The sequence below is a fragment of the Pseudophryne corroboree genome, chromosome 10 (genome assembly GCF_028390025.1).
Source record: "Pseudophryne corroboree isolate aPseCor3 chromosome 10, aPseCor3.hap2, whole genome shotgun sequence".
Lineage (NCBI taxonomy): Eukaryota > Metazoa > Chordata > Amphibia > Anura > Myobatrachidae > Pseudophryne > Pseudophryne corroboree.
In genome coordinates, this window is record NC_086453.1 from 320112803 (window position 1) to 320137475 (window position 24673).

The 24673-nt window shown below is 46.6% G+C and overlaps 1 protein-coding gene across 1 annotated transcript in view; it reads left to right on the top strand.

The window, feature by feature from the left end:
* The first annotated feature begins 2996 nt into the window (after positions 1-2996).
* The window catches only part of USP2 (ubiquitin specific peptidase 2), a 135061-nt gene continuing 113384 nt past the window's right edge, over positions 2997-24673 (top strand). The window contains exon 1 of the mRNA XM_063943516.1: positions 2997-3173. The gene's annotated coding sequence lies outside the window, so the exon portion shown is untranslated. The remainder of the gene's footprint in view (positions 3174-24673) is intronic.

The following is a 24673-nucleotide window of genomic DNA, read 5'->3' on the forward strand; positions in this document are numbered from 1 at the left end:
CAATGAAGGGCCCCAGTACACATTACAAAACACAGTACCCAATACAGGACATGCAGTGCCCTAGTTCATATGCTACACTATAGTACCTCCACTTCATACTTTGCCACATTACAGTGCCTCAGCTCATATTATGTAATATTATAATACCCTCCTGTTAATGTTATACCACATTACATTGAGCAGGTCCAGGGGTATAACTAGATATACTGTAGGCACCATGGCAAAAGTTTGTAAGGGCCCTTATGTACTACCCAATGGTGATAAATGTATATAACACATGTAACTTCAACAAAAGAAGATGGGCCCCTCTCAGCTCTGGCCCCCACCAGCCTGCCACCTATTACTACTACTGATACCAGCTTGCCACCTCCCCTTATATCACTACTACTGATACCAGCCTGCCACCTCCACTTATATCACTACTACTGATACCAGCCTGCCACCTCCCCTTATATCACTACTACTGATACCAGCCTGCCATGCCCCTTATATCACTACTACTAATACCAGCCTCCCACCTCCCCTTATATCACTACTACTAATACCAGCCTGCCACCTCCCCTTATATCACTACTACTAATACCAGCTTGCCACCTCCCCTTATATCACTACTACTGATACCAGCCTGCCACCTCCCCTTATATCACTACTACTGATACCAGCCTGCCACCTCCCCTTATATCACTACTACTGATACCAGCCTGCCACCTATTACTACTACTGATACCAGCCTGCCACCTATTACTACTACTGATACCAGCCTGCCACCTATTACTACTACTGATACCAGCCTGCCACCTATTACTACTACTGATACCAGCCTGCCACCTATTACTACTACTGATACCAGCCTGCCACCTATTACTACTACTGATACCAGCTTGCCACCTCCCCTTATATCACTACTACTGATACCAGCCTGCCACATCCCCTTATATCACTACTACTGATACCAGCCTGCCACGTCCCCTTATATCACTACTACTAATACCAGCCTGCCACCTATTACTACTACTGATACCAGCCTGCCACCTATTACTACTACTGATACCAGCCTGCCACCTATTACTACTACTGATACCGGCCTGCCACCTATTACTACTACTGATACCAGCCTGCCACGTCCCCTTATATCACTACTACTAATACCAGTCTGCCACGTCCCCTTATATCACTACTACTAATACCAGCCTGCCACCTATTACTACTACTGATACCAGCCTGCCACCTATTACTACTACTGATACCAGCCTGCCACCTATTACTACTACTAATACCAGCCTGCCACCTATTACTACTACTGATACCAGCCTGCCACCTATTACTACTACTGATACCAGCCTGCCACCTATTACTACTATACTGATACCAGCCTGCCACCTATTACTACTACTGATACCAGCTTGCCACCTCCCCTTATATCACTACTACTGATACCAGCCTGCCACATCCCCTTATATCACTACTACTGATACCAGCCTGCCACCTATTACTACTACTGATACCAGCCTGCCACCTATTACTACTACTGATACCAGCCTGCCACCTATTACTACTACTGATACCAGCCTGCCACCTATTACTACTACTGATACCAGCCTGCCACCTATTACCACTACTGATACCAGCTTGCCACCTCCCCTTATATCACTACTACTGATACCAGCCTGCCACATCCCCTTATATCACTACTACTAATACCAGTCTGCCACGTCCCCTTATATCACTACTACTAATGCCAGCCTGCCACGCCCCTTATATCACTACTACTAATACCAGCCTCCCACGTCCCCTTATATCACTATCACTGATACCAGCCTGCCACATCCCCTTATATCACTACCACTGATACCAGCCTGCCACGTACCCTTATATCACTACCACTGATACCAGCCTGCCACGTCCCCTTATATCACTACTACTAATACCAGCCTGCCATGCCCCTTATATCACTACTACTGATACCAGCCTCCCACCTCCCCTTATATCACTACTACTGATACCAGCCTGCCATGTCCCCTTATATCACTACCACTGATACCAGCCTGCCACGTCCCATTATATCACTACTACTGATGCCAGCTTGCCATGCCCCTTATATCACTACTACTAATACCAGCCTCCCACGTGCCCTTATATCACTACTACTAATACCAGCCTGCCATGCCCCTTATATCACTACTACTAATACCAGCCTCCCACATCCCCTTATATCACTATCACTGATACCAGCCTGCCACGTCCCCTTATACCACTACTACTAATACCAGCCTGCCACGTCCCATTATATCACTACTACTGATGCCAGCCTGCCACGTCCCCTTCTATCACTACCACTAATGCCAGCCTGCCACGTCCCCTTCTATAACTACCACTGATACCAGCCTGCCACATCCCCATCTGTCACTTCCACTGATACCAGCCTGCTATGTCCCCCTGTAATGTGGAAAAAGAGAGAAGGAAAAGACACAACCCATGGGTTGGGTTTGACACGCCCTCTCTAGCTGATATGCCCCTGGGTGGCAAAGACACATTTCTTTCAATTGTACCATTTTGTAGCTGTGAAATATTGGAATGTATGGCATTGGACACGGATAGTGGTGGCGGACCATCATGCTCACGGGGGGCAGGGCCCGTGTCTGGTGCACTGCCGCCCTATTACGCCGCTGTATCCAGTATCTAATGAGTTTTCAAAATTTAGTTACAGCTACAAGTTTCCCCACGATTATTCCCGTCATAACTGCCATTTGACAAATTCCATATCTGTTCCCTATTAAATTGAAACTAAAAACAATAAAGTTCTAGATACAAAATATTGATTGCATAGTGCTGTGTGCTAATTATTTAAATCATTTGGATCCTAATTATTTGAGCACCTCTATCTGGAAGATGTGTGGTTAATTACCGTGAAAGGCTGGAATCTGAGATAGTGAGCAGAGAGTCAGCAGCTATATATATCCTGACTGTAACCTGAGCTGAGGATTCCTGAGGGAAGAGCAGATCTGCGTTTGGGAGTGAGTTTTAGCAAGTCAGACCCCAGCTGGACAGATCCAAGGCCATGAATTGGTTTGTGAGCCCGATTGCCTCCATTTGTTTTTATTTTTGCAGAAAAGAGTTAAATGGGATTAAAGAAGTGTGAGACCTGACCACAACCAACAGCTCTCATCAAGCAGGTGAGATCATGTGTGACAGAGTGTGACCAGAACTAACCAGACAGAGTTACTGTGGAGCATGTCGGAAAAATAACTGAGATCACAAGTTCTGTATTGTCGGTCAGGTGCAATGACATTTGAGAAGTATATCTGACTATCTACCCTACTGTATATACAGTACCGGGCTGTTTTTGCTATATTTTTGCTATATATTTGCTATATTTAATATCAATCCAATTTAAATCAATTTTATAAACTTTACTCTAATTATAACTTGTTTTCCTTTTCCCTAAATATATAGTTTATACATAAAGTTGCACTCACAAATTAATCAGCTACATCCGCTGGGGTGCATAATCCAGAGACGTTCCAATCCAGGCAGAGTCCCAATATAAAAAACTCTTTTTAAAGAATACACTGACCAGTCTTATCCATAATGAAAAAAGTGATTTTTTAATCCAACCTCACATCATTACAGAGTCAAGGTCAATGTTTCGGTCCTTTCCGGGCCCTTTTACAAGACCAAAGCTTGGCAGCCTGAAACTTTTGTCTTGAAAAAGGTCCTGGAAGGGAAAGGTCCTTGAATTACGTGAGTATATATATATATATATATATATATATATATAGTGGTATTTATTAACATCATATGCATGGATAAATGTGAATGCAGTATTAACACAATGCCCAGCTATTCCATGAAGAGCTGTCCTTTGCGTTAATATCCACATTTATTCATTTATATGATGTTAATATACATAAAACTATGCATGCGATAAGTGGCGGGATGTATTGTCCCATAGCGTGCTATGTGAGTGGATGAGAGTAAAGCCATCTGCTACTTATTGCACATTGCAATCATTTAGGCAAACTCGTGCAACACACTATATTCCCCAAAGTCATTTTATTATTATTATTATCCTTTATTTATATGGCGCCACAAGGGTTCCGCAGCGCCCAATTACAGAGTATATATGCACATAATCAAAACAGGAAAACAGTGACTTACAGTTGAAGACAATATAGGACAAGTACAGGGTAACTAAGCATAACTACACCAGTAAATGACAGAGAAGTTCCAGGTGGCCAAAAAACTGCTTGATTTGGGCAGTTGAGGATTATTAAAGTAAGAAAAGGATAAGCACATGAGGGAAGAGGGCCCTACTCGTGAGAGCTTACATTCTAAGTAATGGCATCTGTATAAACCAGACTATACAGCATGGCATGATGTGAAATGTAGTGTACTGCACCAAGAACCATGTAGACTATCTGCATTTAACCATCTAGAGCAGGCAGTTGCCAAACCTTCTTGAATCACAGCATCCTAGAGTTTCACCATTGTTGTCATGGCACCACTGGGCCAAAAGTATCTTATTGAGAATTTCAGAAATGATTCAATTAAGTAAATTGTGGGTCTATTTCTCCCTTATTTTCAGTTAAGTGATGGTGGATGTGGTTGTGCTTCTGTATGTCCACATAGTTTATGATTGGCACCCACCAGCACTGGTTTTGTCTCACATTGACCATTAATAAATTGATTTGATCCTGGGCCACCGATCCGTGGCACTCCTACAAGTGCTCCTCAGTGCTCCAGGGTGCCACAGCAGCTAGTTTGGGAACTTCTGGACAAGAGTCCAAGAACACATACATACTGTACCTTGTATACAGTAGGTATGTATTATGATTTGACATGCCAGAACTCAAGGTTTGGACAGCACTGTGTGAGTGAAATGCAATTTTACAAAAGATAATTTTTTTAACATGTATTTTGCAAAACCAACAGAATCCACATTAGGGTGCTAACCAATCAAATTGCAATTCGATTTGCCTTAAGATTAGGACTAAGATTAGTAACATACAGTACGCGCTCAGGCAGATGCCTGTTTTGAGGCGGATCATGTGCAGTAGGCATTACGTCACCCGGGATTATGAAACTCAGGGGTGACGGCAATGTGTCCATGTACAGTATATGTTGATAGTAAAGTGGCAGAACATATAAGCAGGAGCGGTAAACAGACTTTCGTGTAAGGTCAATGCTTGAGAAAGGAAGGGGAACAAAGTAGGATAATCAGCAAGTTTTTATTGTGATCAATAGCAAAACCGTATACAGTATATGGTACGTGTCCCGACCTCTAACAATAGATATAAGACTTGCATGAAATATTGGGTCTCACTCAGAGATGTACGAATAACCGATGGTTTACGTACATTCCCAGTGCAGAACGGGTCCTGTGTGATAAAATTGACAGGTTGCTGCCGTTTGGGGGTGGGTGGTTGGTGTCAGGGCCGGTTCTAGCCCTTGTGGCGCCCCGGGCGGAAAATAGGGGCGTGGTTTCATACAGGGGCATGGTCAGTTACGCCCCCTGTAGAGTTGTGCCCCCATTTGTGCCCCCAGTAGCGCCATTTGTGCCCCACAGTAGCGCCATTTGTGCCCCCAGTAGCGCCGCTTAAAAAAAATAAAAAAAAAGAATACTTACAATCCCCGCTCCTGAGTCCCGGCCGTTGCAGACCTCCGCCGGCGCTGCTCCTCTCCTCGGATCTATGGGAGAGACGTCATGACGTCTCTCCCATAGCACAGCATAGACACTAGAGCCCTAGCGTCTGTGCCAGTCCCACAATGCTGTGCAGTGCGCAATGACGTCATCGCGCACCGCACAGCAAAGGTCCTCTCCACGAAGGGAAGCTAGACGGATAGCGTCTAGTTCCCTTCACAGCGGGGGACCAGCGGGGGACACAGCGGCAGCGGGGGGCACAGTAGCGGATCTTGCCATGGTGCGGCGCCCTCCGGAAGGCGGCGCCCTTGGAAAAAGTCCTGCTTGCCCGTGGCAAGATCCGATACTGGTTGGTGTAACTGGCCAGGGTTCCTGAAAATGGGCGACATGTTGTTCCCATTATGTGTTAGTGCAGAGGCCCCAGTCTGCATCTTCGGTCACAGATTTCCTGGCCCCCGGATGAGCAGTTCTGGTGGATCCGATGCTGACAACATCATGACCGATGGTCACACTGGTCATCTGATGCTGCATCTTCCGATGCAGCACTCGGATCGAAAATGATGGCAGGAGGTGTCTTTTTCCTACACATGCCTCCTGCAGCATTTAAACTTGCGTCCATAATTATTCCTCTATGGTAACGCCGTTGTCACAACTTTAAAGTTACAGGCTAATAAAGTAAAAAAATATAAAGTACATAAATGTTTACTCCAACCCCGGATATAAGTTGGTCTATCAATTGAATTTATTGTGTACACAAGAGATTACGCTACATTTATCCCCGCATGTCTATTTACTCTGCGTCATCAGAGCTGGATGCTATTTGTGAAGTTGGTCTTGTCACTTAGCAAGGAGGTGTCAGCAGGTTGTGACTACAGCTAACTAGACTCTGTGGCTCCCATCTGAGATCTGGGGGAAGCAGACACAGCTCTAGTACTCACAGGGTAATCATATTTTCCTATACTAAGAACACGGCACAAGAATATTGTTCATGTTTTCTATGGGTCTACATTTCTGTTGTTCAATTCTAGTCTACAACACATGTCAAACTGATATGTAAATCTTAAGAGAAGATATAGTAGTAAACTATTGTCTCATATAAATAATATTCCATACAGGGGTGTATCTAGAGAGGAGGGGACCCATGTGCGGTCTCTGGGTGTGGGCCCCCTCCTCTCCCATCCCGTAGCCGGCAGCAGCACTGTTAGCGCTCTGTTTGAGCACTAGAGACTCTGGGGTTTCTCGCAGTGCAGCAATCGGGTCGGAACTGCGCATGCGCCGGCTGTCGTTGCCTAGGGCTCACCCCTGAGAGAAAGGCGGTCGCTGGGCGGGAGGGGGCTGGACGGCGGCATTAAGCAGCCATTAAGGGGCTGCGGTCCGGCCAACGCAGGCGTGGCCGGACTGTTGGGGGGGGGGGGTGATCCGCGGCGGCTGCTTGACATCACACGCAGCCGCTGCGGGCTGGGGAGTGACGAGTAGCTCCCAGCCAGCACGCTAAAGCTGCGCTGGTCGGGAGCTACTCTTGAAGTGCAAAGGCATCGCCGCTGTGCGATGCCTTTGCACTTCTGCAGGGGGGGGGGGGGGCGGCACTGGCGGACTAGTCCTGTGCTGGGTGTCCCCCCGAATGTCAGTGTGACTGATTGTAGCTGTGCTAAATTGAGCACAGCTACGATCAACTCGGAATGACCCCCTCTGGACAGTGCCAGAGTCTACAGATCAAGTCTCTGGAAAAATGGCGCGGCGGACATTTTTCAGGAGACCTACGCATGCGCTGTAGACTCTGGCAGTGTGCCAGAGTCTCTAGTGCTCAGACAGAGCGCTAACAGCGCTGCTGCAGTTGCCGGCTATGGGACTCGGGAGAGGAGGGACCCACACCCGGACACCAGAAAGGTAAGAATATAGAAGAAATGGGTGCAGTGTGTGCGGTGTGGGCCCCCTCTGGAACCAGGGGCCCGTGTGCACACTGCAGCCATTATAGATACGCCACTGATTGCATAGTTATGTTTGGTATGCATATATTGGTAATTGTATGCTTTGCTTATTGGTGGGACGATCAGGTAGTTCTAGGCCAAATTGCATCAGAAATATAGAAAATTCTGAAGGGTTCACACACTTTAAAGCACCACTATATATATGGGCCAAGGGAACATAGGGGGTCATTCCGAGTTGTTCGCTCGTTGCCAATTTTCACAACGGAGCGATTAAGGCGAAAATGCGCATGCGCATGGTACGCAGTGCGCATGCGCTAAGTATTTTAGCTCAAAACTTAGTAGATTTACTCACGTCCGAACGAAGAATTTTCATCGTTGAAGTGATCGGAGTGTGATTGACAGGAAGTGGGTGTTTCTGGGCGGAAACTGACCGTTTTCTGGGAGTGTGCGGAAAAATGCAGGCGTGCCAGGATAAAACGCGGGAGTGTCTGGAGAAACGGGGGAGTGGCTGGCCGAACGCAGGGCGTGTTTGTGATGTCAAACCAGGAATGAAACGTGCTGAGATGATCGCAGTGTAGGAGTAAGTCTCGAGCTACTCAGAAACTGCTAAGAATTTTCTATTCGCAATTCTGCTAAGCGAAGATATACTCCCAGAGGGCGGCGGCCTAGCGTGTGCAATGCTGCTAAAATCAGCTAGCGCGCAAACAACTCGGAATGACCCCCATAGTATTCATGTTGTCTTCAGACTAAGGGGATGATTCAGACCTGTTCGCTGGACTGCTAAATTTGTTGTGCTGCATTCATATAGTCGCCGCCCAAGGGGAGTGTATATTCAACGTGCAAGTGTGTAATCACATGTGTACGCCTAGCTGCAAAAAATCCCTCAGTCAGCGGACAGGTGCAAATCCGTTCACACCTCACTCACCATTAAATGATTTTTCCACTGTGTGCAGTCTGTGCGCAGCCCAGTTCGATGAGAACGGGCTTGCCGGGGCTGGAGCTGATGTCACACACCCTCCCAGAAATCGCTTGGGCACGCCTGCGTTTTCCCTGACACTCCCAGAAAACGGTCAGTTACCACCCACAAACGGCCTCTTCCTGTCAATCACCTTGCGAACACCCATGTGATCGAAATGTTTGCACCAGCCTGTTGCTGTCCGGCGAAGGCTGTTGTTATTTGCCGACGCACGTGCACATTGCGGTGCATACGCATGCGCAGTCTATCACTGATCACCCACTGTGGGATCAGATCTGAAGCACCCCCTATGTCATCTCTAATGGTTGGCTAAGCCTCTGCAATAGCGGGCCACACCACTTAAGAATGGGCCCCTAGAACCGCATTCCCCTGGTGGGCCCTTTATGCTCCAGGCTAACCCTGAATGTCGGCATTTCACCTGTCAACAGTCGGAGAATGTTGACATGTTGCCTTTCGACTTTTAAACAGTGTTGACATCATGACTGTCAACATTGTGAATGTATAACTTCTGAATACATCCCAGTGTGCTGTCCATGTTAATGACAATGGGGTCATTCAGACCCTGCTGCTATTGCGGCCCGCAGCGCAGTTTGCCAGTGGTAGCACAGTGGCTGTGCGGGCATACAAATTGTGGATCCCCGATGGATGCGATCGCAATGTGATTGAAAGCGGCAGGCGTTTTCAGGGCAGCAATGCGGCATTGGGAGTCAGAGCAGGGCGAACAGGGGCGGTCTGGGACTGTTTTCGGGACGGCTGTATGAAGCCACACTCAGCCGCTCTGATAAAAAAAAGATGGCTGCTGACCATCTGGCTGCACTGCCAGGGGTCAACTTTAGTTCTGATGCGTCCGCAATTAGATTAGATGCATCGGGAGGCGGCCTCGCACATGCTGGCTGTCCCTCAGCATGTGCACAGATGAACGCAGATCTGGCTGCATATGCAGCGATCTGCGTTTATCTCTGAATAACCCCCTATGACCCCAAATCTCCTGCAAAACTATAAAGAGTTATGGGGTACATTTACTAAGCAGTGATAAGAGCGGAGAAGTGATGGGGAAATTTCTCCACTGGCTCACTTCTCCGCTCTTATCACTGCTTAATAAATGTACCCCTATATTATTTAAGTCTGTTCTGTGTAAGTTTCTTTTGTTTCTGTAATTCTCCTTTCTATTGTTTAGAAACTCATTTGCAGAAATTTATATTACTCACTACTGTGTCATTTTCTTTTATTTTTATAAAACATGTTTTTAATGAACATATCCAAATTTACAGAATACAATTAGCAGCAATTGCAGGATAAATAGACAATCAAGAGGAAACAGAATGTCCGCATAAGAAAAATAAAGTACTGTATAAACACATATTTATAATCATGAGGGACAGTATACACTGTACTCTTCAACAGCAGTGCCATAACTAGACATTTTAGTGCTGTGTGCAAGAAACAGCATCAGCGCCCCCCACCTCCATATCTAAAACAGGGCCAGTGCGTCCAAAAAAAATATAGGGCATGCCCACAGAACTCCCTTTTACACATTGCATCAGGTAGAGCTCCCTCTTACACATTACGGCAGGTAGAGTCCCCATTTTACTCAGTACGGCAGGTAGAATCCCCTTTTACACATGAGGCAGGCAGAGTCACCTTTTTTACACATTAGGCAGGCAGAGTCCACCTTTTTTACACATTAGGCAGGCAGAGACCCCTTTTTTACACATTAGGCAGAGAGAGTCCCCCTTTTTACACATTAGGCAGGCAGAGTCCCCCTTTTTAACACATTAGGCAGGCAGAGTCCTCCTTTTTAACACATTGGGCAGGCAGAGTCATCCTTTTTTACACATTAAGCAGGCAGAGTCCCCTTTTTACACATTAGGCAGGCAGAGTCTGAGAGAGAATGAGTGAGAGAGTGTGTAAGTATTATACTTACCTGTGATCAGCTGGCAGGCCTCTCCTCTTCTCCTTCACGCCCTATGTTGCGCTTTTCACAGTGCAGGGTATTGTGGGTGGGCTGGGGGCGGGCATAATCTCTCCCAGCACACTGGGCGGAGCGGAGCCGGACAATGCAGCTGGGCACCGGGCTGTGATGGCTGGGAGACGTGGGCCAGACCCCACAGTGTGGTGGTGGCGGAGCAGCCAGGCGGTTGTTGCTGGTGGTCCTGTGCCCACAGCACATCTGTGCTGTGTGCCTGGCACCACTGGCACACACCTAGTTATGGCCCTGTTCGACAGTATAGACTTGCAAGACATTATTTTAGTATCAGAAAAAGAAGAGAAAACAAATGTTTCCTTGGTATATATAACAGGTAATTAATGACAAAATGCAAAACACAAAAACAAAGCAAAAATCAACAAACTGTAATGTCAAGAAAGAAAGAAAGAAAAGAAAGAAAGAAAACAAAAATAAAAAGGGGAGGGTGGTGGGTAACACAATTGTCCAAGGGGGCAGCATCACACCTACTGTGCCATTGTAAATAACAATACAGACAATTAGACAAACATTTCTTCATATTAACAATTAGCTAACTATGACAGAATAACTAAATGACGATATGTGGATGTAGAAGCTACTGAATAAGCGGAATACCACTGGAAGTGGAATATAAAGAGTGTGTTCTCTGTGGTTAGGGATCTGCTGTCTTATTGCTACTTATTGCAACACTGCAAAATACTGATATACAAATTGCTTTCTATGTCACAAATGTAACAATTTACCACTAACAATACACAGAGACATTTATTTTAAGAAACTAAATAAAAAAGTTTTGTCAAAACACATCAAGCCTTGTTTTTAATCACTTGTTTCCTATATAGAGAGATTTTATATATATATTAACTTTTTCTATTTATCATTGTTTTAATATTTTGCTGATTATTTCATTAAAATACATCTACATAGATACAAAAAATAATTAATAAAAATGAGTGTATGTTATGTGTTAGGTCTTTAAAGGTACAGTATAAACTAGATGCAGTGTTTTTTGATGATATGAAATAAAGTAATAATATTTTAATATACAGGTACATTATTTTGGAGGGTTGGAGTGCACCCAATTTATACCTCTTTTATACCAAATATAGCGGGTCGCACCCAGGACCCTGACACGTGTGCTTCCTGGTTGCAACCCACCTCAGGTCCTCTATGCCGCTGTTTTCCTCCCGGCATATTGCCGGGTTGGTGACGTCAGCGGCGACGCGGCGGGGGCGGCACTTGGAGATCACATGATTATTCCAACTTGGCCCTTTTACACCGCACAGCAACATGGGTTATACACGCTCCTGTGCAATAACACATGTAAGAAGCTGGCGGTGTAAAAGGGATACCCCTTTTACACCGCCAGCTTCTTATAATCTTTATCTTCTTTTGTTTATACATTCTCCATTAGAAACTGCTACAATATAATTTTCAGCTTGAACATGGTCAAACTGACTTGACCATTGTTGAATGTGCTCAACTTTGTGGAATTTAGCCCAATTTTTAAATCAGTCTTGAATTTGAAAAATTCAAGTATGTTTATGAAGTTTTTTTTATGATTCGACAAGCAGGTTATTTATATCATTTGCAGCCAGTTCCACATATTAATAATGAGTTCTGGATCTGAATCTGGCAATAAAAACAATAACTGAAAAGTAAAAAAAACAAAACCAAAATTTCCCTTCCCATGTGTGCAGGAGTGCCAGAATGTTTTCAGCTTGTGGAGGCAAGATACATTTTCATAAAAGCCCCCCTCGGCTTATACTCGAGTCAACGGCTGCAGCAGACGCCGTGGGCTGTGTGGGCGTCCGCTGCAGCCGGCTCCAGGGACAGACACTAGAGGTCATTATTGACCTCTAGTGTCTGTGCGGCGTTGCTATGGGAGAGACGTCATGACGTCTCTCCCATAGAGATGATCGGGTGCCGGGAAGCGGGCGCCGGCGCGGGCGGCCAGACGGAGCGGCGACCATACAGAGCGGGTGGACAGATGGAGCGGCGGCCAGACGGAGCGGGTGGACAGATGGAGCGGCGGCCAGACGGAGCGGGTGGACAGACGGAGTTGAGCAGCGCAGCAGCAGAAGAAGCGGTCGGGAAGCAGGAGCGGGGCAGTGGTAAGTATTGTTTTAGTGTGTGTTTGTGTGTTTGTAAGCTGCAACGGGGGCACAGTAACAGGGGGCAAAGAAAGGGGGCACAACAACTACTGGGGGCAAAGAAAGGGGGCACCACAACTACTGGGGCAAAGAAAGAGGGGTCATAACTACTGTGGGCAATGAAAGAGAGGGCATAACTACTGGGGGCAATGAAAGAGAGGGCATAACTACTGGGGGCAATGAAAGAGAGGGCATAACTACTGGGGGCAATGAAAGAGAGGGCATAACTACTGGGGGCAATGAAAGAGGGGGCACAACTACTGGGGGCAAAGAAGGGGCATAACTACTGGGGGCAAAGCAACGGGGGCATGTTTTTATCTGGCACTGTGGGGAGATATCTGTCACTGGGGGTATATGTGGCACTGGGGGCACAATCCTAGAAACAAACATTACCCCCTGGCAACAAGCATAACACCTACCGCATGAAATCCCTGGCAACGAGCATGACACCCTGAGCATGAAAACCCCTGGCACCGTGCATTTCCCACATTAGGCTTATATTAGAGTCAGTAATTTTTCCCAGTTTTTTGTGGTAAAATTAGGTGCCTCGGCTTATATTCGGGTCGACTTATACTCGAGTATATACGGTATATATATATATGGCGTGTATATATATATATGTATATATATATATATATCAATCCCTGACGAAGGGCTGCTGCCTGAAACATGTGTTGGATTTCAGAATGAATCTATTAAAGGGATAGATGAGCAGGGCTCCATCTGTATATACACTGCTCAAAAAAATAAAGGGAACACTAAAATAACACATCCTAGATCTGAATGAATTAAATATTCTTATTAAATACTTTGTTCTTTACATAGTGGAATGTGCTGACAACAAAATCACACAAAAATGATTAATAGAAATCAAATTTATTAACCCGTGGAGGTCTGGATTTGGAGTCACCCTCAAAATTAAAGTGGAAAAACACACCTCAGGCTGATCCAACTTTGATGTAATGTCCTTAAAACAAGTCAAAATGAGGCTCAGTAGTGTGTGTGGCCTCCACGTGCCTGTATGACCTCCCTACAACCCACACAAGTGGCTCAGGTAGTGCAGCTCATCCAGGATAGCACATCAATGCGAGCTGTGGCAAGAAGGTTTGCTGTGTCTGTCAGCGTAGTGTCCAGAGCATGGAGGCGCTACCAGGAGACAGGCCAGTACATCAGGAGACGTGGAGGAGGCCGTAGGAGGGCAACAACCCAGCAGCAGGACCGCTACCTCCGCCTTTGTGCAAGGAGGAACAGGAGGAGCACTGCCAGAGCCCTGCAAAATGACCTCCAGCAAGCCACAAATGTGTATGTGTCTACTCAAACGATCAGAAACAGACTCAATGAGGGTGGTATGAGGGCCCGACGCCCACAGGTGGGGGTTGTGCTTACAGCCCAACACCGTGCAGGACGTTTATCATTTGCCAGAGAACACCAAGATTGGCAAATTCGCCACTGGCGCCCTGTGCTCTTCACAGATGAAAGCAGGTTCTCACTGAGCACATGTGACAGACATGACAGAGTCTGGAGATGCCAAGGAGAACGTTCTGCTGCCTGCAACATCCTCCAGCATGACCGGTTTGGCAGTGGGTCAGTAATGGTGTGGGGTGGCATTTCTTTGGGGGGCCGCACAGCCCTCCATGTGCTCGCCAGAGGTAGCCTGACTGCCATTAGGTACCGAGATGAGGTCCTCAGACCCCTCGTGAGACCATATGCTGGTGCGGTTGGCCCTGGGTTCCTCCTACTGCAAGACAATGCTAGACCTCATGTGGCTGGAGTGTGTCAGCAGTTCCTGCAAGACGAAGGCATTGATGCTATGGACTGGCCCGCCCATTCCCCAGACCTGAATCCAATTGAGCACATCTGGGACATCATGTTTCGCTCCATCCACCAATGCCACAATGCACCACAGACTGTCCAGGAGTTGGCGGATGCTTTAGTCCAGGTCTGGGAGGAGATCCCTCAGGAGACCATCCGCCACCTCATCAGGAGCATGCCCAGGCGTTGTAGGGAGGTCATACAGGCGCAAGCAGGCCACACACACTACTGAGCCTCATTTTGACTTGTTTTAAGGACATTATAACAAAGTTGGATCCGCCTGTAGTGTGTTTTTCCACTTAAATTTTGAGTGTGACTCCAAATTCAGACCTCCATGGGTTAATAAATTTGATTTCCATTGATAATTTTTGTGTGATTTTGTTGTCAGCACATTCAACTATGTAAAAAACAAAGTATTTAATAAGAATATTTCATTCATTCAGATCTAGGATGTGTTATTTTAGTGATCCCTTTATTTTTTTGAGCAGTGTATATATACAGATACCCAGTTGAAATCCAGGGACAGGTGCTCCAAAAGGAGCCCGTCCCTGTGGATATACAGTATATAGTCACATTACTTTATGTTGCAGACCTATGGCACATGCACATTTATTAGACAGTGAGTGGCTGTTATCAGGGAGGAATTTGGAGGATCCACTCATAGCTCTCACCCTGCCTGAGGGTAATCAGTCCTGGCTCTTACCTCTTAGAGGATACATTTTCAGCTGAAACTGGTGGGTGATCGGGGGGTGCCGTACAGGGGGTCAAGTGGTGCTGCGCATGGGACGGGGGGAGTTTGGCCCAAAGTGGGGAGAGAGAAGGGTGAAGAGAGTGCTGATGGTGAAGAGGGGATTAAGGAATACTGTATATGATGTAAGAGGTGAGAGGGGCGCAGACCAGAGTAACTAGCCAAATACTGTAGGGGTTGGATCAAGATGCAGGGTGGAGGAGGGGCCCAGAGGCTGGTGAAGTAGGGCTGTGGGGAGGGAGAAAGTGGAACATCCAGAAAGGGATTATATCTGCTTGGAGTCTACAGACTCATTGTCCATGGTAAGTCTAGATGGCACCAAGCGACCTAGTACATTGACTGCCGCCTCTAAAATGTTTTTTTGGGGGGGCGCTTACTTGCCCCCCCCCCCCCCCCCTTACCATTCCAACATCTATGCATGAATATATTCTGTATATGTATCTTCAGAACCATGGGTAGTACACAGAGACGATTAGAACATATATTTTTACAGGGCCCACAAATATCTAGCTGTGCTTCTAAGCACACATACAGTATAAGGTCATTCAGATTTTAATTTTGCATGGTATATATAGCTACCAAAATCTCCCTTCTCTTGTAGGGAATCACTATAACCTCTTATTTCTGCCAAGGACAAGTAAGACTTGTCTTTAACTGTAGGTGAAATTATTATCTGAAGTACAGTATCACTCTACTCCCAATAATTAATATTTCGTAGGGAGAACCATCAAAGTGACATAATGATACAGTTTAGAACAACAGAAAAAATAGTTTAAATGTACGAGGTAGCACTGGCTGATATATTATATTGAAACATTCGCTTTTGCATTTGGTGTAGAATCAGCCCCAAAGTGTTTTATATAGAAATATGATCGCACTAAGGATAAGTGAATAAGAAACTATAAATAAGTGTAATATCCCACACTCTCTCTCCGCCGATAACCTGCAATTTCCAGAATTGGACATAAACATGGTTTGCCTGTCTTTTCGCACTATGCATCTTTATTTAGCTGTAAATATGACTTGTGACTGTACAATTAGAGCAGGGATGGGGAACCATTGGCCCTCCAGCTGTTGTTGAACTACACATCCCAGCATGCCCTGCAACAGTTTTAGCATGACCATATAGCAAAACTGTAGCAAGGCATGCTGGTATGTGTAGTTTAACAACAGCTGGAGAGCCAAAGGTTCCCCATCCCTGAATTAGAGCAACAGGACCAGCAGGGGCGTAGTAAGAGCTCTCGTCTGCGCATGCGCCATCTTTTCCATATTGATCACCGGAGAGCTCACAGCACAGATGAGCTTAGGTAGCCAGCATGCTGCAGGAGTAGAAACATTGAAACAAGCTGCATGCAGGCCACTCCCACTATGAAGTGGGTCCACCTCCATACCTGTTCCAGTATGTCTGCCCTGCAGCACGCTGGCTCCCAATGCTCATCCTGCCCTATCAACTTTCCAGAGCTAAATAGGAAAAGATAATAAATGCCATCATCTTATCTGGGAGAAGCCCAGAGAGGATTTGCAGCTGACCACTGAGGGGACAGGGCAAGGCACTCTGTCAATAAGCTTCACCCCCACAACAGCCTAATGCCCTGAATCACAAGTCTAGGAAAAAAGGGGCGGGGCCAAAATGATGTGAAGCGCATCAAATTGGCCCCTCCCCACAGATCTGCAAATCCTCGCATTACACTAGGGATGGCCATCGGTAGGTTATCCATCGATGGTTACCATCGATGGTACCATTGATGGTTAACCTCGATGGGGGGAAACTATCTGTAAGGGAACCATTGATGATATCAGCTATCGATGGTCATCCCCTACTTTAGAACTGAGCAAGCCGCAGGCCAATCAGGGCCTCTGGGGCATGGCTTTGTGGGTGTCAGTGGCAGAGCTGTGCTTTGTGTCCAGGCTCCTATTTAAAATATATATATATATATATATATATATATAAATATTTGGTTATGTCATGCCATTGATGGAGGAAAACCATTTGATTTTCACTCATCGATGGCAAAAATATTCTACATCGGCCATAAACCATAGATGATTAGGAATCATCGATGGTTGATGGCAATCCCTACATTACACTGCCCATCCTGATATGGGAGATCCACTCACGCTTCCGGGATCCAGGGACAACCCAAAAAACAAGTCTCCCAAATGTTCAGAGAGAGTAGGAAAATAGGATTTTAATACCTACCGGTAAATTATTTTCTCTTAGTCCATAGAGGATGCTGGGGACATTTCAAGAACCATGGGGTACAGATGGGATCCGCAGGAGACATGGGCACTTTAAGACTTTGAAAGGGGTGTGAACTGGCTCCTCCCTCTATGCCCCTCCTCAAGACTCCAGTTATAGGAACTGTGCCCAGGGAGACGGACATTTAGAGGAAAAGATTTATTGTTAACTAAGGTGGGACATACACCAGTTCACACCTCAAACACGCCGCACAACATGGCATTTAACAGAAAACTCCAGTCAACGGCATGAACAAAGTCAGCAACAGGCTGACCATAACGTAACACAACCCATGTGTAAACATAACTAACAACTGCAGATAGAGTCCGCACTGGGACAGGCGCCCAGCATCCTCTACGGACTAAGAGGAAAGGATTTACAGGTAGGTATTAAAATCCTATTTTCTCATACGTCCTAGAGGATGCTGGGGACACTTCAAGAACCATGGGGTTTATACCAAAGCTCTAGAACGGGCAGGAGAGTGCGGATGACTCTGCAGCATCGATTGACCAAACATGAGGTCCTCGTCAGCCAGGGTATCAAACTTGTAAAATTTCGCAAAAGTGTTTGAACCCGACCAAGTAGCTGCTCGGCAGAGTTGTAATGCCGAGACTCCGCGGGCAGCCGCCCAGGATGAGCCCACTTTCCTGGTAGAGTGGGCCTTCACTGATTTCAGTAACGGCAATCCAGCCGTAGAATGAGCATGCTGAATCGTATTGCAGATCCAGCGCGCAATAGTCTGCTTTGAAGCAGGCGTTCCAATCTTGTTGGCAGCATACAGGATAAACAGAGCTTCCGTTTTCCTAAGTTGAGCCGTTCTGGCGACATAAATCTTCAAGGCCCTGACTACATCGAGAGATTTTGACTCCGCGAAGGCGTCAGTAGCCACTGGTACCACAATAGGCTGGTTCATGTGGAACGATGAAACCACTTTCGGCAGAAATTGTTGACGAGTCCTCAACTCCGCTCTATCCTCATGGAATATTAAATAAGGACTCTTGTGAGACAAAGCCGCTAACTCAGACACCCGCCTTGCGGATGCTATGGCCAATAGCATGACCACTTTCCAAGTGAGAAATTTCAACTCAACCTTCTGTAAAGGTTCAAACCAATGGGATTGAAGAAAATGCAATACCACGTTAAGATCCCATGGTGCCACTGGGGGCTTAATGGAGGTTGGATGTGCAAAACTCCTTTCACGAAAGTCTGAACTTCTGGAAAGGAGGCCAATTGTATTTTGAAAGAAAACCGATAAGGCTGAAAATTTTACTTTAATCGAGCCTAACTTTAGACCTGCATCCACACCTGCTTGCAGGAAATGGAGAAAACGCCCTAGCTGAAATTCTTCCGTAGGAGCCTTCTTGGATTCACACCAAGATACGTTGATAATGTTTAGACGTTACTCCTTTTCCAGCCTGAAGAAGTGTGGGAATAACTTCACTGGGAAAACCCTTTCGGGCTAGGATCCGGCGTTCAACTGCCAAGCCGTCAAACGTAGCCACGGTAAGTCGTGGTACACACACGGCCCCTGCTGTAACAGATCCTCTCGTAGAGGAAGAGGCCAGGGATCTCTTATGAGTAATTCCTGAAGATCTGGATACCAAGCCCTCCTTGGCCAGTCCGGAGCAATGAGGATCACCTGAACCTTTGCTCTTCTTATGATTTTTAGCACCTTTGGAATGAGTGGAAGCGGAGGAAACACGTACACCGATTGAAACACCCATGGTGTTACCAGGGCATCCACTGCTATTGCTTGAGGGTCCCTCGACCTGGAACAATATCTCTGAAGTTTCTTGTTGAGGCGAGATGCCATCATGTCTATTTGAGGAATTCCCCAAAGACTTGTCACTTCTGTGAAGACCTCTTGATGAAGACCCCACTCTCCTGGATGGAGATCGTGTCTGCTGAGGAAGTCTGCTTCCCAGTTGTCCACTGGAATGAAGATTGCTGACAGAGCGCCTGTATGTCTTTCCGCCCAGCGGAGAACTTTTGTGGCCTCTGCCGTTGCCACCCTGCTCTTTGTTCTGCCTTGGCGGTTTATGTGCGCTACTGCAGTTATATTGTCCGATTGTATTAGGACGGGCCGGTTGCGAAGAAGACATTCCGCTTGAAGAAGGCCGTTGTAAATGGCCCTTAACTCCAGAACGTTTATGTGTAGACAAACTTCCTGGCTTGATCATTTTCCCTGGAAGGTTTCCCCCTGTGTGACTGCTCCCCAGCCTTGGAGACTCGCATCCGTGGTTACTAGGATCCAGTCCTGGATCCCAAACCTGCGTCCCTCTAGGAGGTGAGAGCTGTTCAGCCACCACAGGAGTGAGATTCTGGTCTTGGAGGATAGGATTATTTTCCGGTGTATGTGCAGATGGGATCCAGACCACTTGTCCAATAGGTCCCACTGAAACACACTGGCATGGAATCTGCCAAATTGAATGGCCTCGTAGGCTGCCACCATCTTCCCCAGCAACTGAGTGCATTGATGATTTCATACGCTCGCTGGTTTCAGAATTTGTTTGACCAAACTCTGAATTTCCAGAGCCTTCTCTTCTGGAAGAAAAACCCTCTGTAATTCCGTGTCCAGAATCATTCCCAAAAACAACAGCCGCTTCGTTGGATTCAACTGTGACTTTGGCAGGTTTTGGAGCCAACCATGTTGTTGCAGAACTGTCAGGGAAAGCGCAATGTCCTGCTCCAGCTTGTCTTTGGACCTCGCCTTTATCAGGAGATCATCCAGGTAAGGGATAATTGTGACTCCTTGCCTGCGAAGGAGAACCATCATTTCCGCCATTATCTTGGTGAAAATCCTCGGAGCCGTGGATAGACCAAACGGCAGCGTCTGAAACTGGTAATGACAATCCTGAGTAGCAAACCGCAGGTAAGCCTGATGCGGAGGATATATGGGGATGTGTAAGTAGGCATCCTTTATGTCGACCGACACCATGAAATCCCCTTCATCGAGACTGGAGATCACTGCTCGGAGAGATTCCATTTTGAATTTGAATTTTCTTAGGTAAAGATTCAGGGACTTTAGGTTCAGAATTGGTCTGACCGAGCCGTCCGGTTTCGGGACCACAAACAGGCTTGAATAAAAGCCTTCTCCCTGTTGTGCCGGGGGAACCCTGACAATGACTTGATTCAGACACAACTTTTGTATTGCATCGCATACTACCTCCCTGTTCGGAAGAGAAGCTGGTAAGGCTGATCTGAAAAAACGTCAAGGGGAAACGTCTTGAAACTCCTGTTTGTACCCCTGGGACACTATTTCTAAAATCCATGGGTCTAGGGCCGAACAAGCCCAGAATTGACTGAAGAGCTTGAGATGTGCCCCCACCGGTGCGGACTCCCGCAGAGGAGCCCCAGCGTCATGCGGTGGATTTGGCAGAAGCCGGGGAGGACTTCTGCTCCTGAGAACCTGCCACGGCCGGAGATCTTTTACCTTTTCCTCTTCCTCTATCAGCAAGGAAGGAATAACCTCGGCCTTTTTTGTATTTATTTGGCTGAAAGGACTGCATCTGCAAGTGGTGAGCTTTCTTTTGTTGTGGAGGAACATAAGGCTAAAATGACGACTTACCCGCGGTAGCCGTAGATACCAACTCAGCGAGACCTTCACCAAACAATACACCACCTTTATACGGTAGAGACTCCATAGCTTTCTTAGAGTCAGCATCAGCATTCCATTGATGAATCCACAATGCTCTCCTAGCTGAGACTGCCATGGAATTGACCCTTGATCCCAAGAGGCCAATATCTCTCGCCGCTTCCTTTAGCCGCTGCAGCGTCCCTGATATAACCCAGCGTTAAAAGGATGGTATCCCAATCCAGGGTATCTATATCAGATGACAAGTTATCTGCCTACTTTTCGATAGCACTACTCACCCACGCAGATGCTATAGCTGGTCTGAGTAGTGTACCTGTGGTGACATAAATGGATTTTAGCGTATTTTCCTGTCTACGATCCGCAGGATCCTTAAGGGCTGCCGTGTCAGGAGACGGTAAAGTCACCTTTTTAGACAACCGTGATAGCGCCTTGTTCACAATGGGAGGTGACTCCCACTTTTCTCTATCCCCAGAGGGGAACGGATACGCCATTTAAATCCTTTTGGGAATCAGAAACTTTTTGTCAGGATTTTCCCACATTTTCTCAAAGAGGGTGTTCAGTTCATGAGAGGGAGTAAACGTTACCTCAGGTTTCTTTCCCTTGTACATACAGACCCTAGTATCAGGAACAGCAGGGTCCTCGGAGATATGCAACACGTCTTTTATTGCCACAATCATGTACTGAATGCTCTTTGCCAATTTTGGGTCTAATCTGGTATCACTGTAGTCGACACTGGAGTCAGTGTCCGTGTCGGTATCTGTGTCTGCTAACTGAGCAAACGAACGTTTATGTGACCCCGAGGGGGTTTGGACCTGTGATAACACATCCTCCACAGATTTTTTCGATACCAGGTTCTGAGACTCAGATTTATCTCATCTCTTATTAATAACAGCCACATTAGCATTCAAAGCATTCAACACATTTACCCAGTCAGGAGTCGGCGGTGCCGACAGGGTCACCCCCACAGCCGTTTCTGCCCCTAACACAGTCTCCTCCTGGGAAGAGCATTCCGCCTCAGACATTCCGACACACCTGTACCGACACCCACAGACACACTGGGCCAAAAGGGGGACAGACCCTCAGTAAAGCCTGTCAGAGAAACACAGAGGGAGTTTGCCAGCTCACAACCCAGCGCCTGTCCCGGTTCTGAAACGCTATAAATATAATGCCTCAGACCCTGCAGCGCTTTATAATCACTTAATTTAGCACCAAATTTGCTGTGCCCCCCCCTCGTTTTGCACCCTGTTACTTGTATATAGCAGTGGTGAGGAAGGACCAGCGTCTCTGCAGCTCTGGAGAGAAAATGGCGCTGATGAGAGCTATGAGGGCTAAGCCCCGCCCCCTTCACGGCGCGCTTTAGCCCGCTCTTTTTAAACTAACAATTCTGGCGGGGGTAAGAATTTAGTGCCATGGCACTCCAATTTCACTTTGCCAGCCTAAAAAGAAGATTTTTATGCTGCCCAGGGCACCCCCCCAACCCGCGCCCTGCACCCTACAGTGCCGCTGTGTGTGGGAGCATGGCGCGCAGCGCGATCGCTGTGCGGGACCTCAGAAGCCGTCACTGAAGTCTTCTTTTCTTCTTCTACTCACCTGTCTTCTGACTTCTGGCTCTGCAAGGGGGGTGACGGTGGGCTCTGGGAATGAACCCCTAGGCGTACCTAGTGTTCCAAACCCTCAGGAGCTAATGGTGTCCTGTAGCCAAGAAGCAGAGCCTTTAAACTCACTAGAAGTAGGTCTGACTTCTCTCCCCTAAGTCCCATGATGCAGGGAGACTGTTGCCAGCAGTCTCCCTGAAAATAAAAAACCTAACATAAAGTATTTTCCGAGAAACTCAGTAGAGCTCCTCAGTGTGCATCCAGTCTGCCTGGGCACAGATTCTCAACTGGAGTCTGGAGGAGGGGCATAGAGGGAGGAGCCAGTTCACACCCCTTTCAAAGTCTTAAAGTGCCCATGTCTCCTGCGGATCCCATCTATACCCCATGGTTCTTGAAGTGTCCCCAGCATCCTCTAGGACGTATGAGAAAGTACAATATAGGTATACTCTGTTAGGTAATAGGAAGGGTCTTCATATGTTTATACATTTGCATTTGGCTCACTTAGCAATTCAGCTGCTCAAAGCCACTTGTGTATTTATTATTGCCACTATAATGCTGTTAAATGGACATGAAGGGGAGAAAGCTGCAGCTGCAAACTTGTGTATGCAAGCAACTGTAGATAGGTTACAAAATATGAATCTTATTTCAGATGTATTTTGCAATTCCTGAATAAGGACCAGAGTTTCTAAAGTCTTTTCTGAACGCATGTATTAATTCCTCTGAGAAACTTTACAGGGGAGAGTAAAAAATCCTGAATAATACAGTTTAAGTGCCTGAAGTGCTGGTAGGGTTGGGGCTAGGACCCTGACAGTCAGAATACTGACAGTGGGATCCCGATGGTTAGAATCCCGATGATCCCAAAGGTAAGTACTGGGATTAGGCTTGGGCTTTAAGGGAGGATAAGAGTTGGGCTGGGGGAGTTAGGGTAAGGCTGCAGGAGGAGACGGTTAGGTTTAGACAGTGGGGAAGGGGGGTGTTATGGTTTTGTCAGGATTTAACTAGAGATGAGCGGGTTCGGTTTCTCTGAATCCGAACCCGCCCGAACTTCATGTTTTTTTACACGGGTCCGAGCGACTCGGATCTTCCCACCTTGCTCGGTTAACCCGAGCGCGCCCGAACGTCATTATCACGCTGTCGGATTCTCGCGAGGCTCGGATTCTATCACGAGACTCGGATTCTATATAAGGAGCCGCGCGTCGCGGCCATTTTCACACGTGCATTGAGATTGATAGGGAGAGGACGTGGCTGGCGTCCTCTCCGTTCAGAAATTAAAATAGATAGGAGAGTGAGAGTGAGACACTTCATTTACTTACTGGAGCTTAGGAGGAGTTATACTAGTGACTGATGACCAGTGACCTGACCACCAGTGCAGTTTTATAATTTATTATTATTTAATAATCCGTTCTGTTCTTGTTCTCTGCCTGAAAAAAACGATACACAGTGACTCAGTCACACTCACATACCATATCTGTGCTCAGCCCAGTGTGCTGCATCATCTATGTATAATATCTGACTGTGCTCACACAGCTTAATTGTGGGGGAGACTGGGGAGCAGTTATAGGTTATAGCAGGAGCCAGGAGTACATATTAAACAGTGCACACTTTTGCTGCCAGAGTGCCACTGCCAGTGTGACTGACCACTGACCACTGTGACCAGTGACCTGACCACACTGACCACCAGTATAGTATATTGTGATTGTCTGCCTGAAAAAGTACACTCGTCGTGTGACTTGTGTGGTGTTTTTTTATTCTATAAAAATTAAAAAACTCATTCTGCTGACAGACAGTGTCCAGCAGGTCCGTCATTATATAATATATACCTGTCCGGCTGCAGTAGTGATATATATATATTTTTTATATCATTATTTATCATCCAGTCTATACTAGCAGCAGACACAGTACGGTAGTTCACGGCTGTAGCTACCTCTGTGTCGGCACTCGGCAGTCCATCCATAATTGTATACCACCTACCCGTGGTTTTTTTTTTCTTTCTTCTTTATACATACTACATCTCATTATC